Source organism: Nomascus leucogenys, chromosome 18 (genome assembly GCF_006542625.1).
Source record: "Nomascus leucogenys isolate Asia chromosome 18, Asia_NLE_v1, whole genome shotgun sequence".
Classification (NCBI taxonomy): domain Eukaryota; kingdom Metazoa; phylum Chordata; class Mammalia; order Primates; family Hylobatidae; genus Nomascus; species Nomascus leucogenys.
Genome location: NC_044398.1, coordinates 91,120,639 through 91,133,675, shown reverse-complemented (window position 1 = coordinate 91,133,675; position 13,037 = coordinate 91,120,639). Strand labels below are relative to the sequence as shown.

Sequence of the window (13,037 nt, the reverse complement as noted above, 5' to 3'; positions counted from 1 at the left end):
GAACACACCGAAACGTGGCCTGAGGTAGCCGTAGGGGTAAGAATACCGGGAATATTGCTTTCTGGTATTTTTCACGTTTTTTATTGTGATCATTTGTTCCTTTTATGATAAAAAATAATTCCTAAAAATGGGCCAGGCGCGGTGGCTCATGCCAATAATCCCAGTGCTTTGCGAGGCCGAGGCAGGTGGATCACTTGAGGTCAGGAGTTCGAGACCAGGCTGGCCAACATGGCGAAACCCTGTCTCTACTAAAAATACAGAAATTAGCTGGGTGTGGTGGTGCACACCTGTAGTCCCAGGGACTTGGGAGGCCGAGGCAGGAGAATCGCTTGAACCCAGGCTAATTTTGGGGAAAATTAAGGGTTTAGGAGGTGGAGGTTGCAGTGAGCTGAGATCACGCCACTATACTCCATCCTGGGTGACGGAGTGAGACAGGATGAGACTGTGTCTCAAAAAATAAAATTCGGCTAGGCGCAGTGGCTCACGCCTGTAATCCCAGCACTTTGGGAGGTTGAGGCAGGTGGATCACGAGGTCAGGAGTTCGAGTCCAGCCTGGCCAAGATGGTGAAACCTCTTCTCTACTAAAAATAGAAAAAATTAGCCAGGCACGGTGGCGGTGCCTGTAATCCCAGCTACAGCTACTTGGGAGGCTGAGGAAGAAGAATTGCCTAAATCCAGGAGGCAGAGGTTGCAGTGAGCCGAGATTGCGCCGCTGCACTCTAGCGTGGGCGACAGAGCAAGACTCCATCTCAAAAAAAAAAAAATCCTAAAAATGGCCATTGATATTCACGACCCAGGAAAGGCTGACATCATTGCATAAGCTGATAACATTGGCTGGAAGGAGACACACAGGACTTGGCAAAGGTAGGAGACACATAGGCCTCCAGTCCTTGCTGCAAATGCGTTGTGAGCTCAGTCAGAGCTGATCCTTGCTCTGTAGCCCCTGGGGTGGCAGGAGGGACATTCCTGCATGGGAAGGAAAGGGAAGGGAGCTTGCTTGCTCACCGTTCATCTCATCCTGGAAACTGTTCATGTCCCCCACCCTCTCAGCCTAGCCCACCCTCCTGTGTCCATCGTTCCTTTTTCTGTCCTTTCCTACCCTTGTTCTTCTGTAAACTTTTAACAGCCATGAGAAAGCATGTAGACCTTCCGGGAATAGAGCCACGTGGATGATTTGAAACTGGCACAGATTTAAAATGGTGCGCCCTATTATCCGTTCCTTCTTTGCTTAGGTTTTCTCCATTGCACATATCACCATCCCACAGACTATATATACATTCGGCTTTTTAATCTTGCCTATTACCTGTCACTATAATGTCAGCTCTGTGCGGGCAGGGATGTTTTGCTGTCTTGTTTACAGATGTTTCTCTAGTGCCTAGAAGCATCTAGAAGGTGCTCAGTTAAAATTTGTTATCCGGATGAGTGTGTGTATTACATCGTACTGTAGTCAATTGTTTAAATATCTGTGCCACCACGAAGCTTGTGAGATTTGAACGCAGAAAGGGTGTTTCTCCATTTATTTTTTAAAATTTTACTTCTCAGTGTTGTGCAGAAGCACTTTGTGCCTGTTGTGCATTAGATTCTCGGTATATGTTTGTGGCATTAGATCATTCGACTGATTGATCAATTTAGTCCTTCCTGAGGGCCTACTATGGGGTCTGGCCTTGGTCCACACAGGGATCCAAGGTCTGCTTGCATCAGAATCACCTGGGAGGCTTATATTGATTAATGATACAGTGTCTAAGTCCTGTCCTAGTTGTACTGGAGCAAGATGTGTATATGTGCATGAGTGTGTGTGTGTATGACTGAAGCCGAGGAGCTTGCTGAGAATTTGCATTTCAACAGGATCCCCAGGTGATTCTGCTGGACACCAAAGCTTCCAGTGCAATCACTGTTCCAGGGCCTGGGATGCAGAGGTAATTAGGAAGACTCCTCTTTCCTGGCCGGGTTGGTTTGTCTGTGTGTATGTGTGTGTATGGGTGTGTGTGCTGTGTGTGTGTCTTAAGTATCCATGCCTTCTTGACCACTTTTCTTCATTACCGTGCTGTCCACTTCCTGAGAGAGGCAATCCTGCTCTGAATGTTAGGCTAATGTATTCTTACACAGGTGGAGTATCCCTCATCCAAAAACCCAAAATTCAAAATGCTCCAAAATCCAAAACTTTTTGAGTACCAACATGATGCTCAAAGGAAATGCTCATGGAAGCCATTTGGATTTTGGATTTTTGGATTAGGCATGCCTAACTGGTAAGTATATAATGCAAATATTCCACAGTCAGGAAAAATCTGAAATCTGAAACATTTCTGATCCTAAGCATTTTGGATAAGGAATACTGAACCTATATAATAGAATTTACTATTATAACCTTTGTTATAGAAAATGTTATATTTTATGCTAGAATTTAAAAAGTTAATTCCTTCTGTGATAACTGTCGTTTATGGCTAAAAGGAGTACATGGCTTACTATTACTAATAATAGGCCAGGCGCTGGGGCTCATGTCTGTAATCTCATTGCTTTGGGAGGCTAAGGTAGGAGGATTGCTTGAGGCCAGGAGTTCAAGGCTGCAGTGAGCTATGATCATGCCATTGCATTCCAGCCTGGGAAATAGAGACCCTGTCTCTAAAATAATAATAATAATAATAATAATAATAATAATAATAATAGCCAGGCATGGTGGCTCACGCCTGTAATCCCAGCACTTTGGGAGGCTGAGGCGGGAGGATCACCTGAGTTTGGGAGTTCGAGACCAGCCTGACCAATGTGGAGAAACCCCATCTCTACTTAAAATACAAAATTAGCCACGCATGGTGGTGCATGCCTGTAATCCTAGCTAGGCAGGGAGGCTGAGGTAGGAGAAGCGCTTGAACTTCAGAGGTTTCGTTGAGCTGAGGTTGCTCCATTGTGTTCCAGCCTGGGCAATAGAGACCCTTTCTCTAAATAATAATAATAATAATAATAGCCAGGCATGGTGTCTCACGCCTGTAATCTCAGCACTTTGGGAGGCCAAGGCGGGAAGATCACCTGAGGTTGGGAGTTCGAGACCAGCCTGACCAACGTGGAGAAACCCCATCTCTACTTAAAATATAAAATTATCCAGGCATGGTGGTGCATGCCTGTAATCCCAGCTAGGCAGGGAGGCCGAGGCAGTAGAAGTACTTGAACCAAGGAGGCGGAGGTTTTAGTGAGTCGAGATTTCGCCATTGCATTCCAGCCTGGGCAACAAGAGCGATACTCCGTCTCAAAAAAAAAAAAAAAGTAATAATAATAGTTATAGTTTATGACGGCTTTTGCTACATTTTATTTATGTTGATTCTTAGTCCTCAGAAGGAGCAGAAGTATTATCCTTTTTTTTTTTTTTTGAGACAGCGTCTTGCTCTGTTGCTCAGCCTGGAGTGCAGTGGTGTGATCATGGTTCACAGCAGCCTCAACCTCCCAGGCTCAAGATCTTCCCATCTCAGCTTCCTGAGTAGCTGACACTACAGATGCAAGCCACCGTACCTGGCTAATTTTTGTATTTTTTGTAGAGATGGGGTCTCACTATGTTGCCCAGGCTGGTCTCGAACTCGTGGACTCAAGTGATCCTCCCACCTTCGCCTCCCAAAGTGTTGGGATTATAGGTATGAGCCACACTGTGCCTGGGTTATCCCTTTTTTACTGATGAGAAAACAGATTCAGAGAGGGAAAATGCCATAGCCTGGGTGAGCCGTTTTGGAACGGCTGGAGTTACATGACTTGTTCCTTCTCCCTTATGTGCTATTTAGTGACTAAATTGTTTTTGAGGCTGGGTTTAAAAAAAAATTATTCTCCTCTATCTCAGGGGGATTCCTTCTTAATATCAGAGACCTGGTCTTACCTTTGAAATGTATTTGGGTAAAGGTGGCACCACCTTCATGTTGGAAAGGCCACATCATTGTCCCTATTCTGTGAGAAAGTTGAATCTCGGCTGGGCACGGTGGCTCATGCCTATAATCCCAGCCTTTTGGGAGGCTGAGACAGGCGAATCACTTGAGGTCAGGAGTTCAAGACCAGCCTGGCCAACATGGCAAAACCCTGTCTCTACTAAAAATACAAAAATTAGCCAGGCGTGGTGCCCACCTGTAATCCCAGCTACTCGGGAGGCTGAGACAGGAGAATCGCTTGAACCCAGGAGGCAGAGGTTGCAGTGAGCCGAGATCGTGCCACTGCACTCCATCCTGAGTGAGAGAGTGAGACTCCGTCTCAAAAAAATAATTAAAAAAAAGAAGAAAGTTGAATCTCAGGAGGGAAAGTCAGCGAACATTTAAAAATAGCTTAGGAGGTCCTTTCCTCACCCCTGATAGCTGGCCTGGCCCTGGAGTTGAGCTCAAATCCACTCACTTCCCTCCAGCTCCTCTGCTGGCCCGCGGTCCCCATCACCAGCATCTCACAGGATGGCTGCTGCAGCTCTAGGCTCTTCCCATTCGTTCTTGTCCTGCTTACACCACATTGAATGCAGAATGCAGATTCCCTCACCTCATGCTCCCTTGAAACCTCCCAGCTGCTTTCTCTTTGCTCTTGGGAGAAAGACCCACGTCCTTAACACAGCCTGGAGGCCTTTCCCCTGCTCTCTGATCCAGCCATCTGCCCTTTTTCTCCTTTTGTTTTTAAAGCTTTTCACTACTTTTTCTTTCTTTTTTTGAGATGGAGTCTCGCTCTGTCGCCCAGGCCGGAGTGCAGTGGTGTGATCTCGGCTCCCTCCAAGCTCTGCCTCCTGGGTTCACGCCATTCTCCTGCCTCAGCCTCCCGCATAGCTGGGACTACAGACGCCCACCACCATGCCCAGCTAATTTTTTTGTATTTTTAGTAGAGATGGGGTTTCACCGTGTTAGCCAGGGTAGTTTTGATCTCCTGACCTCGTGATATGCCCGCCTCAGCCTCCCAATATGCTGGGATTACAGGTGTGAGCCACTGCGCCTGGCCTGCTTTTCACAACTTTTTCAAGGAAATTTTTTTTCTTTTTCTGAGATGGAGTTTCGCTCTTATTGCCCAGGCTGGAGTGCAATGGCGCGATCTTGGCTCACCGCAACCTCTGCCTCCCGGGTTCAAGCGATTCTCTTGCCTCGGCCTCCCAGGTAGCTGGGATTACAGGTGTGCAGCACCATGCCTGGCTAATTTTGTGTTTTTAGTAGAGACAGTGTTTCTCCATGTTGGTCAGGCTGGACCTGAACTCCCGACCTCAGGTGATCTGCCCGCCTTGGCCTCCCAAAGTGCTGGGATTACAGGCATGAGCCACCGTACCCGGCCTGGATCATTTTTGACTTACAAAAATGACAGCTTGTTCAAAATAGTTAAAAACAATATGTTTCGAATGCCTCTCCTTTTTAAAACATAGTGTGCAGATTTCAGGCTCAGAGCCATCCTCTGGCCATGGCAGAGAGTCAAAATTTATTACATTAATTGTATTTAGTTTTTTTTTTTTTTTTTTTTTAACTTGAGATGGAGTCTTGCTCCGTCGGACAGGCTGGAGTGCAGTGGCGCAATCTCAGTTCACTGCAACCTCCACCTCCCGGGTTCAAGCGATTCTCTTGCCTCAGCCTCCCTCGTAGCTGGGACTACAGGTGTGTGCCTCCAGGCCTGGCTAGTTTTTGTATTTTTAGTAGAGACGGGATTTCACCATGTCGGTCAGGCTGGTCTTAAACTCTCAACCTCAAGTGATCCACCTGCCTCAGCCTCCCAAAGCGGTGGGATTACAGGCGTGAGCCACTGCGCCCGGCCTACGTTTAGTTTTAAGGCTACTGTATTTATGTCATATGATTCTAGTTTATCATTTACAACTGTGATGGAGTGTTCCATTTTTTAAATTTTAAAATAATTTTTAAAACAGGTGTATGTAACTGAACAAAGTGAGACAAATTCAAGACAAATAAGTAAATAATAGTACATATCCTTACATCGAAAAAAAGCTGCCAAGGTGTTGGTGGATGAGTAATGTTTCCAGTAGAGACAGTGCTAGCAGGACAGAGCAGACTATTGCCGGATTTGGGAGCCTAAATGGTGTACCGCATTATTTTGCCAAAATACAGAATCCAAGGTGGATGTGTGTGAGCGTGTTTCTGTATGTGTATGTGTGTGAGATATATATATATGTATATGTGTGTATATATATTTTTATGTGTGTGTGTGTGTGTGTGTGTATATATATATATGTTTGATCTTGTGACAGACACCGTGAGATGCAGCTGTCTTCACGTGGAACATAAAACAGTATTGACAGTAGGGGAAATGCAGGCGAGACTTGTTTTTTCCTTCAGATGGAGTCCTGAGAAGCCTCCCCAGGAGGAAGTGGTGGCAGCCGCTGGGCTCTGAAATGCGTGCTTCTCCTCTTCACTTTCTGTTAGTGGTGTTTTTCTAGCTCTGTTTTTCCCTAGGAACAAAGACTCATTCTTGTGGTTCACTGAAATTATTCGATGTTCTTTCAGGCAGACTGGCCTGTGAAGAAGCTTTAAGATATCTTTGGAATATTTTGCCCTCTAGAAATAATGGCCCAGGAGCTTTGTAGGCCCTAGAAGTTACCTCAAAGACTAGGCACGTGATTGTTCGCCAAGGCATCTTTGTCCCATATGGAATCAGAGGACATAATCTGGAAGTTTTCCCTTTGAATTATGAACAGGAACGATAATGGGGGCAGTGGAATCAGCATGGGCTTTGGAGCTTGGCGTTTGAATCCTGGGTTTGCCAGTTCTGAGTTGTGTCGTGATTTTGGGCAAGTTTCTTTCTTGCACCTCAATTTCCTCAACTCTGAAATGGGTAGTATAATGGTATTTACTTCAGAGGGTTGTTATGAGTCAGTTCATGTGCAACCCTTAGAACATTGCCTGGCAGGTAGTAAGTTTCCAGTTATTGTTAGCTGTTGTGATTTTCATTATAAGGATATGTAAGGTGTTTTGACACTTGGCAGACATTTACCACACACTCACACACTGGATCTCTTTGCAATATGGGTGGCAGTGAGTTGGCTTCAGGTATTCATCTGCATTTAGCAGTTGTTAATTTTGGCCAGGTGCAGTGGCCCGCACTTGTAATCTCAAGCCCTTTGGGAGGCCAACGTGGGAGGATCACTTGAGCCTAGGAGTTCGAGACCGGCCTGGCCAATGTGGTGAAACCCCATGTCTACAAAAAAAACAAAAATTAGCTAGCCAGGTGTGGTGGTGCAGGCCTGTGGTCTCAGTTACTCAAGAGGCTGAAGCGGGAGGATCACTTGAGCCTAGGAGGTCGAGGCTGCAGTGAGCCATCAACCCGCCACTGCACTGTAGCCTGGGCGATGTGAATGAGACCCTGTCTCAAAAACAGAAACAAACAAACAAAATAACAAGAAATTGCTCTTTTTAATGAACTTTCAGGTGACTGTCAGAAGAAATCATAGGAGAGCATTTCTTCTCCTTTCAAAGCATGCAGGAAAGAATGATTTGTTTTGGGGGTTTTTTTTTTTGACCTGTTGAGGAATTAGAATCAGTTTTGGACTTTTCAGGAAGCTAAAAACCAAAACCAGTTGCCCTTTGTTGTTCCTGATGTTATTCTTAATGCAGTTGAAAACTGTCACGTGTATCCCCCAGAGGACTTACGAAACGGAATGGCTTTTTCAGGCATTTTTTTCTCTTTTAAATATCTCTGAATGTTTGTCATGTGATTTTTATGTTCCCTGCATAACAAGTTCTTACCAGCCTCTAACTAGTTTGAGGTGTTGACTGGTTGTTACGATTCTTGTCATCCTGGCCAAAAATCCTGGGGTTCATTAATTGGATTCTCCCCCTCCCTTACCCCAAGTACTTTATTTCCACTTCGAGGCTCTGTAGTAGACAGTCCGTATTGCATACTCTTTTATTTTATTGCTTGATTAAATGAATGGCTTGGGTTTTATTTTGAAAAAATATTATTTCTAGCAATGGGCAGCCTCTAGGACGTTTAACAAATCTAAGCCCATTTTTATATCTGATTTTTTTTTTTTTTTGAAACAGGATCTCACTCTGTCGCCCAGGCTGGAGCGCAGTGGCGTGATCTCGGCTCACTGCAACCCCTGGAGCGCAGTGGCGTGATCTCGGCTCACTGCAACCTCTGCCTCCCAGGTTCTAGCGATTCTTGTGCCTCAGGTTCTGAGTAGGTGGGATTTTAGGCGTGTGCCACCACACCCAGCTAATTTTTGTATTTTTAGTAGAGATGGGGTTTAACCATGGTGGCCAGGCTGCTCTCAAACTCCCAACCTCAGGTGATCCACCCTTCTTGGCCTCCCAAAGTTCTGGGATTACAGGCGTGAGTCACTATGCCTGGCCCTGAACCTATTTTTATGTCTAAATTGAAATAATATTTGTCTTATTTATATTGATAGTTGTTGAGAGCACTGCCTAGGCCATAGTAAACAATATGTTATAACGCAGCGTCATCGTTGTCATGAACCTGACAGTGGAGAGAGGTGGTGAGCACGGGGTGTGAGCTTTGGTGTCAGACATACTTACCTTCATGCCTCCTTCAGCCACAAATCACCAGTTACCAGCTGGGTAATTTCGGACTGAGTTAGCTCCTTTAAACCTCGCATGCACCATCTGGAGAATCAGATGATAATAATGATACTCACTTGCTAGGTTTATAGTCAGGATTAGCTGTAATAATATTTGCTTGGTACACCCAGTAAGAACGTAATAAACTCAAAACATTTTTTTTTGTATGAGTAGACATAGCTGTGTTTTTTGACCATTACTAGTAACTGAAGGCCGGCGCATTGCCTCATTAATTCCTTCATTCAACAGGTATTTATTTATAGAGCGCTATGTTGTCACTGGCGATGCAAATTGGATGAGATGGTTGCTGTCTTCAAGAAATTCAAACTTGAATCTGGGAGTTGGACATGTAAATTGGGGGCAATTATGGTGACCTGTAATAAATATTAGTTGTCATAGACGTGACAACAGGGTTGTTAGCGGTCAAATAGGTAGGATAGGAATTTTAGGCAGAGGGAATAGCAGATGTGAAGGTGCAGGGATGTGGGGCAACATGGTGGGGTGCGTGGATGAGTGTTGTTTGGTTTGGGAGATCAGTTGGAAAGTCAGCAGGTTTTTCTCTGCTGTCACAGGGAAGTATTGAATGCCATCATTTAGGGCAGTATTTCTTTTTTTATTTTTTATTTTTGAGACAGAGTTTTGCTTTTGTTGCCCAGGCTGGAGAACGGTGGCGCAATCTCGGCTCACTGCAACCTCCGCCTCCCAGGTTCAAGTGATTCTCCTGCCTCAGCCTCCCGAGTAGCTGGGACTACAGGTGCCTGCCACCATGCCTGGCTAATTTTTGTATTTTTTGTAGAGATGGGGTTTCACCATGTTGGCCAGGCTGGTCTCAAACTCCTGACCTCGTGATCTGCCCGCCTCGGCCACCCAAAGTCCTGGGATTACAGGCGTGAGCCACTGTGCCTGGCAGGGCATTATTTCTTAAACTTAGGCCATCGTGTACCATTTTCACCATTTTTGCCATTTCTGTGTTCCGTCTGAGCCAGAGGTTGGCTTGAGGTGGAATTCCAAGGCACTGTCTACTCTGGTCTGGGGCTGGTTATATTTTTTCCTGACACACATAAATGTTTATCTGTGTTTCCCTAAAATCATGTCATGTACTGTGTACCTATAGCATAGTATGGTACCAATCGGTAAAAAAGGAAGAAAGAAAATGACACAGTCAGATTTGCATTTCAGGTAGATAGCTTCTGCCCAGGTTGCCTGGGTTGGGGTGGGTGGAGGAGTGGAGGTGGGTTGGGTGAGATGGAGTGTGGGAGAGCCGGGGTTGGAGGGCTGAGTGAAGTGGGGACTGGGGAAGAGACAGAAGGATTGAGGTTTGGGACTGAGCCTTGATGAGAGTCAGTGATTACCTGAATGTGGAGGCTGAGAAATAATGCCATGGCTCTACCATGGAAACTTTGCACAAAACAGCAAAGCCAAATAGCCAGCAAACATATTAGGAAAAAGAAAGACACCAAAATTCACTAGCAGTCAAGGAAATGCAAATTAAAGCAACAGTGAGCTGCCTACTTTTCACCCATCAGACTGACAGAACCTCAAAACAACAGTCAAGATTATTGTTAGTGGCCAGGCACGGTGGCTCACGCCTCTAATCCCAGCACTTTGGGAGGCTGAGGGGGGCAGATTGCTTGAGGCCAGGAGTTTGAGACCAGCCTGGCCAACATGGTGAAACTCCGCCTCTACTGAAAAAAAAAAAAAAAAAAAAAAAAAAAAAATATATATATATATATATATATGTATATATACATATATATATATATACGTATATATATATACGTATATATATATATACGTATATATATATACACACACAGAGAGAGAGAGAGAGAGAGGAGAAAAGGGTGATCTCACGCACTGCTGGCCAGAAAGCAGGAATGAAAAGAAATATATATTGGTTTTTAAATTTTTTTATTTTTATTTATTTATTATTTATGTATTTAATTTTGAGACGGAGTCCCGCTCTGTTGCCCAGCCTGGAGTGCAGTGGCATGATCTTGGCTCACTGCAACCTCTGCCTCCCAGGTTCAAGTGATTCTCCTGTCTCAGCCTCCCGAGTAGCTGGGATTGCAGGTACATGCCACCATACCTGGCTAATTTTTTTTTGTTTTGTATTTTAGTAGAGACAGGGTTTCCCTGTGTTGCCCAGGCTGGTCTCCAACTCCTGAGCTCAGGCAATCTACCCGCTTCGGCCTCCCAAAGTGCTAGGATTACAGGCATGAGCCACCGTGCCTGGCCTTTATTTTTATTTATTAAGAAAATGTTTTTAAAGACGAGTCTCGTTATATTGCCCAGGCTGACTTTGAACTCCTGGCCTCAAGTGATCCTCCCTCCTCAAACTCCCAAATAGCTGAGACTCCAGGTGCATGCCACTGTGCCTGGCTGAGTTTTAATTTTTTTAAAGCAAGGTTTCGGTTTGAATTTTTTGTTCTCTCAGGCTGTGGACTTTGACCAGACTTGGAGATCCCGTTGGCTATTGGCTTCATGTGATTTCTCGTTTCTCATTTATTCACGCCTGCATCCAGGGGCTCTTGTTTTTCTCCATTCTCTTTTTCCCTTTTGATTTTCCGGCTCCTTCAGCAGATTCCTTCTCAGTGCCAGCACCTGTTCCTGATTTTGACATTCCTCATCCGCCAAGAGTATCCAGGCAGCATTTGCGTGTAGACCAAGAGTTGGAGATCTGTCTGTACCAGGGAGGACAGTTATTGTTTATATTAGTAACATTTGGAAATTATCAGAGCCGGGCGCGGTGGCTCACGCTTGTGAGCCGGGCGCGGTGGCTCATGCTTGTAATCCGAGCACTTTGGAAGGCCGAGGTGCGCAGATCATCTGAGGTCAGGAGTTCGAGACCCACCTGACCAACGTGGAGAAACCCTGTCCCTACTAAAAATACAGAATTAGCTGGGCATGGTGGCGCATGCCTGTAATTCTAGCTTCTTGGTAGGCTGAGGCAGAAGAATTGCTTGAACCCGGGAGGCAGAGGTTGTGGTGAGCCGAGATCATGCCATTGCACTCCAGCCTGGGCAACAAGAATGAAACTCTGTCTCAAAAAAAAAAAAAAAAAAAAGAAAAGAAAAAGAAAATCATCAGAAATTATGATTTACCATTTAAAGATAGGTTATTTTTCCATTTTCTGGTTCCTCTGTACAAAGATTAATTTGATTATTTGTATGTACCTTTCTGCTATTCTCAAACCTTCACACTTATGGTACCTTGAAAACTGCTGCCTTGTGAGTTATCACTGTTGCCAAGCATGAATTTTTTTCTTTTTACTTTTTGGTCAACTATTTTATTTTGGGGAGAGGAGGAGGGTCCCCTTTTTTCTGTCCTGTGTGTTCTCCTTCCCTTTGGGTTGCTTATGTTAATGACCAAGAATTATTTGTTCTACATTTTTCCATGTGTACACAATTGTTTACAAATAAAATAGCCATGTACATATACACACATATATAGCCTTTATTGCCATTGTTTTACAAAAATAGAATCATACATAATGCTGTGCAGTTTTATTTTTTATCTTGGTACTCCTGCACTGAAACATTTCCAAGTTATAGTTCTTTTTTTTTTAATTTTTTATAGTTTTTGGAGATGGTGCCTCACTCTGTCGCCAGACTGGAGTGCTGTGGCACGATCTCAGTTCACTGAAACTCCCTGGTTCAAGCGATTCTCCTGCCTCAGCCTCTTGAGTAGCTGGGATTACAGGCACGTGCCACCACGCCTCGCTGATTTTTGTATTTTAGTAGAGACGTAGTTTCACTATGTTGGCCAGGATGGTCTTGATCTCCTGACCTCGTGATCCGCCCGCCTCAGCCTCCCAAAGTGCTGGGATTATAGGCGTGAGCCACCGCGCCTGGCCTTTTTTTTTTTGAGATGGAGTCTTGCTCTGTCGCCCAGGCTGGAGTGCAGTGACGTGATCTCGGCTCACTGCAAGCTCTGCCTGCTGGGTTCACGCCATTCTCCTGCCTCAGCCTCCCGAGTAGCTGGAACTACAGGCACCCGCCACCATGCCCGGCTAATTTTTTGTATTTTTAGTAGAGATGGGGTTTCACCGTGTTAGCCAGAATGGTCTCGATCTCCTGACCTCAAGTGATCTGCCCACCTCGGCCTCCCAAAGTGCTGGGATTACAGGTGCGAGCCACTGCCGCTGCCCGGCTAATAATTCTTTTTAAAAGGCTACATTGCATTGCATGTTGCAGATGTACAGACAGTTGCCTGTGGAATACTGACTTTGTTTTTGATTTTTACTATGGTGGACAATGAAGCCATAGACATCCTTAAGCATCATTTTTTAAATATACTGAGGATTTTATATTTCTGGTGTAGGTTTCCAGGAGTTGGGTTGCTGAATCAAAGAGAACAGCCTCTGGCTTTTGAAACATTTCCACCAGTAGAGCATGAGTCTACCTTTTTCTTTCTTGCCAACAATAATTTCTCTGGCACAAGAGTGTCATTGCTAGGTTGTATGGTATTTGCATAGTTAGTTTTATCTAGAGCAGCTGTACCGTTTTACGTTCCCACCAATAGTGT

At 44.9% G+C, this 13,037-nt stretch overlaps 1 protein-coding gene across 1 annotated transcript in view; it reads left to right on the top strand.

Annotated features, from left to right (window-relative positions):
- The window catches only part of SNX29 (sorting nexin 29), a 575,039-nt gene that overhangs the window by 27,182 nt on the left and 534,820 nt on the right, over positions 1–13,037 (top strand). The window lies entirely within an intron of this gene.